Source organism: Trichoplusia ni, chromosome 15 (assembly GCF_003590095.1).
Source record: "Trichoplusia ni isolate ovarian cell line Hi5 chromosome 15, tn1, whole genome shotgun sequence".
Classification (NCBI taxonomy): Eukaryota; Metazoa; Arthropoda; class Insecta; order Lepidoptera; family Noctuidae; genus Trichoplusia; species Trichoplusia ni.
In genome coordinates this window covers 4,153,839-4,162,490 of record NC_039492.1, presented here as the reverse complement: position 1 = coordinate 4,162,490, position 8,652 = coordinate 4,153,839, and positions in this window count along the sequence as shown.

The window sequence follows — 8,652 nt, the reverse complement described above, 5'->3', positions numbered from 1 at the left end:
TAACTTGATTTAAAAATCATTTTGAGATAGTTGATGTTACCGCATTTTCTTACCGACACACTTTATGTATCCCACAGTTTTAGCTAGCTCTCCTCCTAAGGCCTACCTACAAATTTTAATTTGAAATATTTTTGCAGTCAAAGAAAAAACTTACCTTTTAACTTACTAAACTCACTAGTACACTTTACACATACGTAAAACGTAGACCGATACTTCGAATTCCGAAAATAGAAACTGCATTTAAAAATAAATATACTTTTATTTTTTTTGGCATTTGTTCTCAATAGCCAGTAATCCATCCACCAAATAGTTTAGATATCTGTTCATATCAACCTTTTTGATGTACCGGCGTACAAACACATCTGCCGTCACTGCGCTATTTTTAAGTAAGACTTTATGCGCAGTCAGGGTATATGTAAATGCTAGCACTTTTATTCTTTGATCTCGTAGCCACGCGTTCCCACTCCAGACTCCAGTCTAAACATTAATAACAGGTTCCTATTCAGACAGATGTTATAAATATAATGATCATTCATGAAATTTCAATCAAGTTTAGTTTTAAGCTTTTGATGTTTGAGTATTTTTGTATAGTCTGGGCGATGTCTACTCTTATGAGTAATTGGCCTTATTGCCGCGTGAAAGAATATTTAGTACGCCAACTATCCTATTACGAATAAAAGTTATATATAACAAATCAAGAAAATACGAAAAACCAGTTTGCATAAGCATCAATCCTAGGTAATACCTACTTATTTGCCATTTTTAGAAATAGAACAAAGTATATTTTTTTTGAGATATTTCTCTTTTCTGTTCTTCTCGATAAATATATATGAAATTAACTGTTTTTAACGCAAACATCAACTTATATCAGACGAGACACCTTTCTAACTCTAAACTTTCACCACTTTCTTCTCTACTTGATACTACTCCTTCAATTGTCTCAACAAACCGCACCCATTTAAAGTTCTCTAGCAAAATCTTAAACGTTTCCTTACCTAGTGTTTACACCTACTACAGCACCCAATTTTAACATCAAACCGTCAAGCACGTAACTGGTACCTAGTATAGAGCTGTGATTTCCACATGCGTACATATGTAATAATGCATGGTGGCCCGCCCTACGTCGGCAATCACTAGCCGTCGGTCGCCATTAGAACTTAAACACTCATATTTAAATAAATATCCAGGGACCATCATGCGGACGATAGGTTACTAAGTTTAAAGGGTTGCTAGCTTAGAAAAATATTTTGTGGGTAAAGGTAGTTTTTATTTAAGGTGAATTATTGTTCATATTGAGGCTTTTAAAAGTTTATGGCTAAAAAATGGTTAGAAAATTATCTTTTACATAATACTCAAATGGTGGTCATATTGATTACAAGTGTGTGAAATATATTTTATTTGAATCAATTAAAAGTTACAATATCCTCTTGTTAACTGGCACATCTACTGTGGATTGTCTTTAAGACATACATAATCCCTGCATAAAAGATTCAGAGTTTAAAACCTCAATGTATTCTAAAACATAATCCCGCATACCATTTCTATCTTAAAACCCACGTAATGGTAAAATGGTATAGAAAATTTTCAATCTGGCAACTTTAATCCGTAGTTACGAGCGATTAAGTGTTACATACAGCCCATCGCTCGCAGCTACTGTCATGCATCATTTTCTGTCATTATCAATTACCCCGCGAATAGATCGCGACACCACAATATTGGCTGGGAAATGTTTGCGGGCGCAGTGTTGCCAGCTGCGATTTTAAATTACCACTTACACGAGCGAATTTACTTTTTATTTGCGGTTTTATAGTTGCTTTGTTTTATGTTCATGTTATGTAATCACGTTTTATTGTAAGATTTTTGTTAATCAATGTGTTTATTGAAATGAATACAAGAACTGTCCCTAAGTACATACTTAATATAATAATTCGTAGAATTCATTTGAAGTAAGTAATATAAAACTAGTAGTACATAACTTGTCACATAGTTTTTCTTGCCATAGCAGTTTTGATGACACATACAATATTTGTGATTGCTTTCTAACCAATAAACACCCCTGAATATTCTAATACTCAAGGAATAAGAACTCTTTGCAACAATAACAATTGAACACCATTCCTGTCAAATTAACACTTCATTTCATCATTTACAACAGGAAGACTTTACAGAGAGAAAATCATAAAAATAAACATGATTTTTTAATCTTTTCCCGCTTGTATTCATCTATAAAATATTCTTATTAACAGTGCTAATTACTATGACTAAAGATTGTAGCATCGACTCACACAGACACAATTAGATAACTTTAGGGGGCTATATAAAAGGGTTATAAATCACCAGAGGGTCGAACGCGATATTTTAGGCTGGTTGCACACCCTAAGGGCGGACGACAGATGTTCGCGACAAGAAAAACGCAATCGTTTAGACAGCAGTACTTCAACAGTTGATTTTTGTATAGTAATCACTACATTCTTGTAAACAGAGTTTGCAATAGGAATACTTATCGATGCAACTAATGACAGCGTAACTAAACTTCTCATCTGATGTTAAATGAAAGTGTTTATTTCATGATATCTACAAATTTTTCGTAATTAACAAGAATATTTTAACGTTTATAATACTTTCAGAAACAACCAAGGCCGGTTTTCTCATTATCTAAGTATTGCTTTTTAAAAGTCCAAAAGACTAGACTAATTCCATAATAAAATGCTTTTACAGAGAAGTTATTAACGCAATGCCCGCTACTGCTTCAGTAATCGCAAACGACTTTACTGCGACTAATTAGTCGCGGGATCAGTAGCAGGCCTATCGCAGATAGCCAAGTCGGCGCAGTCGGACCGGCGTGCGTCGCGCTCGCTCCGTACGGTGCGTACGTCGACTGGGATCTCGTTAGCATGCTTATGCGACATTTCACATCGGCTAATTGCGAGCATTTAGCCATCTTGATAAACTGCCCCGGTTGCCCTACACGCATCGTGATCGTGTAGATTATACGGCTTGCAATTTGTGCAGACGCGTTGTTGCAAATAAAAGTGTTTGGAAAGGTCAAACAAAAATTGTGGGAACACAACACCGGTGTGGTGTTAATTGCGTGGTTTGTTCATGTTGGTGTTTGTTATGAGTGTTAATTAATTAGTTTTTTGTATAAAGATTTTTTTTTGTTTTAATTGATAAAACTTCTGAAAAGGCTTTTCTGCTTCTATGTTTATTTAATCTATTTATTATTTAACAGCCAACCATATTTTGGCCAGCTCTTTGGGCCATTTATTTTCTGGCTGTCTTTAACCCTAATCAAAAACAGATACGACCGCCTGTATATTTTTGCCTATTCCCCCATCTAGTAGCACATAATCTCTGTTATCCTGTATCTCTTCTATCGATTTCCTTCCATTAGCATTCAAAACACTCTCCCTAGCAAACTTGAATGATAATTGAAACACGGCACTAAACATTCCTGACATAGATTATTCAACAAATAGAGTCATATTTTTTGTACCTTTGCAATTTTTTTAACACTTTTTTGCCAAACATTTTTGACTTAGAATGTCTGATTTAATTTGATAGTTAACTTGGCCTAACTAAGTAGGTGCATTTTTATAAAAAAAATCTTAAAATTAATAAATTAAATATTTAATAAAATCCAAAACGAACCTTTTTGTCTTACATCATGAACTTCAGCACATTTTTTGCATGGAATATACCTATACAAACAACTTATAACTTCTCTTAATTTAATAATCTTTGTCCAAGTATTGAACAAGTACACAAATATTTTTATTACTGTATCTATTAACTGATTATACCTTAATTTATACATGTTTTAGAATAAATTAGTGATAGTAGTATATCTATGTATTTTCCTCTGTATTTGCATTATCTCAGTTAAATGTAGCGATAAAGTGGGCGAAGTTTATTGGATAATTCTTTGAACTAAATATTGAAAGTATTTTGAGTTTGCAAAAAAAAATATATTGTAAACCAGATGATGTAGATACTTGGCACTGCATCCCAAGGCTATATTTTCTTTATTTTTGTTTTTATTTTAATCTATGGCGTAACATAAAATTTGCCCTCTCCACGTTATTTTTAGCCAGAAATTTAAATGTTATACCTGGAAAGGCTAAATCATCAAGGTATACGGGAGGTTACGATATCTTCGATAATAAGGGTAGGTATTTACATAATTAATATACGTATCGAAAAGCATCATTATTTTAATAACAAACGGTGTTCGCTAAAAACACACAAATAAAATTGAAATGCTATCGTTACGAATACGTTTGGATAATATTCATGCCCATGCTCAAAATATTTTGAAAATAATTAAGAAAAAAGTTGCAAGCTTAACATCAATGAATAAAAAGAGGTCGTTATCCTAAACCAAGACAGTTACCGGTTGTCATAATTATAGTAAAGCCTTTAGTTTTTGCCTCATCTCTGCAGATTCTCTAAGCTGTAAAGTATTTCGTCTTTCGTTCCCACAACTAGACAGCAATTTTCCATTCATAAGGCAGCATTCGTCAGACATTAAAAATGTGATTTATTTTAAACAAGCTAGGAATAACAACTGGTCTCGCCTGGATGAAGCACTCTTTACAATCTTCACCACCAATTACAGTCTTTTCAACATTTGTTTATTTTACATGTATTGTACCTATTCTTTTGGAGTCGATATGTCCTAAATTTAATTCCTTAGTAATATAAAATGTTTACTTTTTTCCTTTTTCAGTCACACTTAAGGCATTGAAGGCTATGAACCGGCTTCACCATCATTCCCTAGCATACCTAGATTGTAACAGTTTCTGTAAATTTGACTTCTACAGCGTATTTGATGGGTGTAAAGCTATAGCTTCAAGGCATTTCTTGCAACAGCGATCCCAGATAAAGCGTGAGTATGCAGGTACTTATCGATCCTGATGCCTACACCCCACAGCAAAGCAAAGATCTTTCCTTCTCCTGCCAAACTTTATGACCACCTCCTACCCATCCCACAAGATCGGCACACCTCCTTCTCCGGAGAAGACCTTGATGACGCTGTCCAACCTCCGGAAAAGATTTCCACCCACCGAACTCCAAAATATCATTTCAAGGTTAAATTTATTAGCATATTCCATACCTACTATAGTCTTGACAGAAAGAAGAAAGACGAAAAATCACAAAATGACACTCCGTCAAACAAGTACCAAGACAATTTTATATAAAGAACAAGAAGAAGATTAAAAGTAAAAAAAATAATCAAATGCAAGGCCAGGTTCCTGGAGTCAATTAGATAGTTATTCGTCAGTGCTCAGCGAATGCCTGGCTGTGATTCATTACCTCTGCTCACATAGCAAGCGTGCCGGCGTGATTATGTATGTGTGTAGGTTTATGGCTGCGCATGGGCCACTAAACTTATGGAACAAAAAGTCTGCCCATACTTGAGAAATTCTAGTATCAAAATTGTTATCGTGCTATAAATGCGTAGAGAAATTATTGATGAGAATAATATATAGTGAATAGTGTTTTTAAATAAAGGGCAAATTAACAGAAAAGATCTGTTTATGCTGTCTGGTATAAGATTATAGAAATTGTAGAGGTGCATTTAAATATTTATACTTCTTTTAAAGTCAAACTGGAAGATCTAAATGTAAACAATGAAGTGTTAAAAGTTGGGTTTGAAATTAAATTTGTGTAATAACGCGTATTTTTTTGTGATAGCCCGAATAACTTCAGATGAAACCGGAATCCTTTATCATGAACAGACGCAAATTGAACTTGAATTTGCCTTACGAAAGTAATTAGAATTAGTCATGTATGTGTCAGTTACTGTGCCAAATGATATCAAAGGTTATAAAATAGAAGAAGGAAAAAGACATCATGTCACAGAAACAGAACATTCAAATTAGTACCCATAGTCAAGGACAATAGATACCGATTTCTATTACTACACTATGCAAAATAATATAAATCAACAAATTGAAACAGGAAGAAGCTACAGCACAACAAAAAATTAAGTTATCCATCACACAATACGTTTAATTAATAACAAACAAATCATCGAATCGATGAACTCAGAGATTCAAGTGCAGACGGGACAGAGCGTAATTTGTCAGTCGCATATCGATTCTAAGATCGATAAATTTATCATGTTAATCGATCTAATTTCATCAGTTCGCCCGGTGAGCGATGGAGGCTGTTGTGGGAACTGCACTATGCCAGTCATGTCATAGACTAGGGCGGTGTCGTAGATACGACAAATGAATCGAGTGATTTATCGACAAATTGTTTGTTAATTTATAAATGGGTATTGTGTATGTCAATTAGTGTTCTATTGAAATTGAATTATTTATGGCTTATTTATTATGTTCGTTATATGTGTGAGCTTGAATAACATTAGTTTGTAATACCTAGTGGGTAATTAAGAGTTTGCATCGGTAAGGGTATCGGTGGAGTTTTATATTGTGATATAATTATGTCATTTATCGTTATCATCGTTTCCAGTCCACTGCTGAAGCAATGACTTAACTCTTAAAGTTCAAAATAAGCTCTTAATTTTAATTGTATTATATACAGTATTTAGTCCAAATTATCTTCTGTGAAGACTATCCCTCATAGGCAAAAATTTAAGAAAAGTGAGTCTCAACTTTTTGTATTAATTCTTTGTCATAAATTTACTACTGCGACCACCAAGTTCGATTTGAAGAGATGAGAACATTTGGATTGTGGTTTAATTACCACCCATTGTGGTCAGGACTCCTCTGGCCTATTGAGAGGCATGTTGCAGGATAACTTATTGTTTGATCCTACTACTAATGAATAGGCTAAATATTATAGCATCAGATCGATGACCTTGGTAGCCTCGACTCAAGGATTTGCAATTGTTTTGGTATTGTTTTTACACACACAGAAATACTTCTTCAACTAAGGCTCATACAAAGTGTATGTGTTTTTGGCATAGGAGCGTTTGATTTTATTCTTCTTAATTTCTTGGGAGTCCCTACCTACATGGGCTTATTTCGTGATTCGATTTGAAAACATTTTCCGCTAAGTTTCTATGAATTAGAAATTGTTATATTATGGTTTAGAAAATAAAAAATATAAAAAAAAATGTGCTGTGAAAAATACGTTTGAAAAATATGTGTCGTGAACTATACGGATTTTAATAACTAAATAGGCGATGAAGATATTGAGTTGTTTTTTAGTAGCAAAATTGGGTCATAAACTATGGAATTGAGACGCCTTCAATCTTTCTCTTTGACTGAAGTCGTTACCCTCAGTGATGAAGACAAAGATGTACCTACTTATGAAATAACTTGAATAAGATGATTACTAAATTCTATAGAGCCAACAACTTTTTCCAGAGCTTCAAATGAAAACATTTTAATATGAAAATTCTGCAGACGTTCAAGCATTGAAAAAAGAAAAGGAACAAATAGAAATTCATTCATCTAGAAAATAAAAAAGTTTATCCATGGAGTCGCATTGTTTCAAAGTTGGGGAACCCAGCGAATTGTTTAGCGGCGAGAAATTTCAAATTTCGAAACTATGGAATTCGAAATTGAAAAAGCTGGAAATGCGTGCGGGGTGAGGAGGGGGGGGGGACGTGGGCGTGGTTTATGAAGGACCCTCCCTCGTTATGTCGGCTATTGAATATATTATATCAGTTTGATAGTACTATCGAACAATCGGTAGTCACCCGTACTGAATCAATATGAGAGGGTACTGAGTTAGAGTACGACGTGGGAATATGTCATTCTCCCACAGAATTAAATACCCCGTGCCTGCTGGATTGTCTAAGCCAGAGTCACAAGATCGCTCACATATACTCTGCGCGATTTTGGCAAGCCTTGGTTCTTCTGGACCTTTCTCGAAGGATGAACGCTAAGAATCTCTCTTCCTCCTCTATTCTCATAAGAGTTTGTGTCATACACCCGCTAGTGTCCATTAACAATTGCAAATGCATGACCAGTTAAGTTTCATATAAAAACTAACAAAACTGCAACCAGATTAAAACTCAACAATGCTACACCTGAACAAAAAAATCCTCATCAAAATTAAGTCAATAAACCATCACTAAAACATTCCTCAATAATGCCAGGCTATTAACTTAAGATTACCCACAACATAATTACTATTGACGCACAACGTCAAAATTAATCAACACATAAGTTAATTTTTTATTAAACCGTACCCTAAAATTGAAAATTATGGACAATGATACGCAAATAATTACCTTCGGGACGGCGCGTCAAAATCACTTTGTCTCAAACGTCAATGTGACGGCCAAGATACCTTATGGAGTGGTCTACTGATAACCATCTCACAAACTTATGCAAGACAACTTTCTCCGCTCTTAATTCAATAGCAATAGAACCCATTTTCAATATTCCCAACTCTCTATTTATATTTGTGTAAGGTATATTAAAGTGTCAATCGCTTCTGAGTCGTTATTAATAATCATGTCAAACGTTCGTGAGAAATATTTTATAGTAGAGTAACCAGTAATTTTGTCGATGAACATACCGATTTAGTAATATTGTTGTATAATTAATTCTTGTGTAATTTTTATATTATTGTGGGAGTGAGCTGAGTCATTGCTACCATCACTTTTTAAAGACTTGTTGTGGAAGCAGGACAGCGTATTACACAATGTAGAGTGGCGTCTCTCTTTCA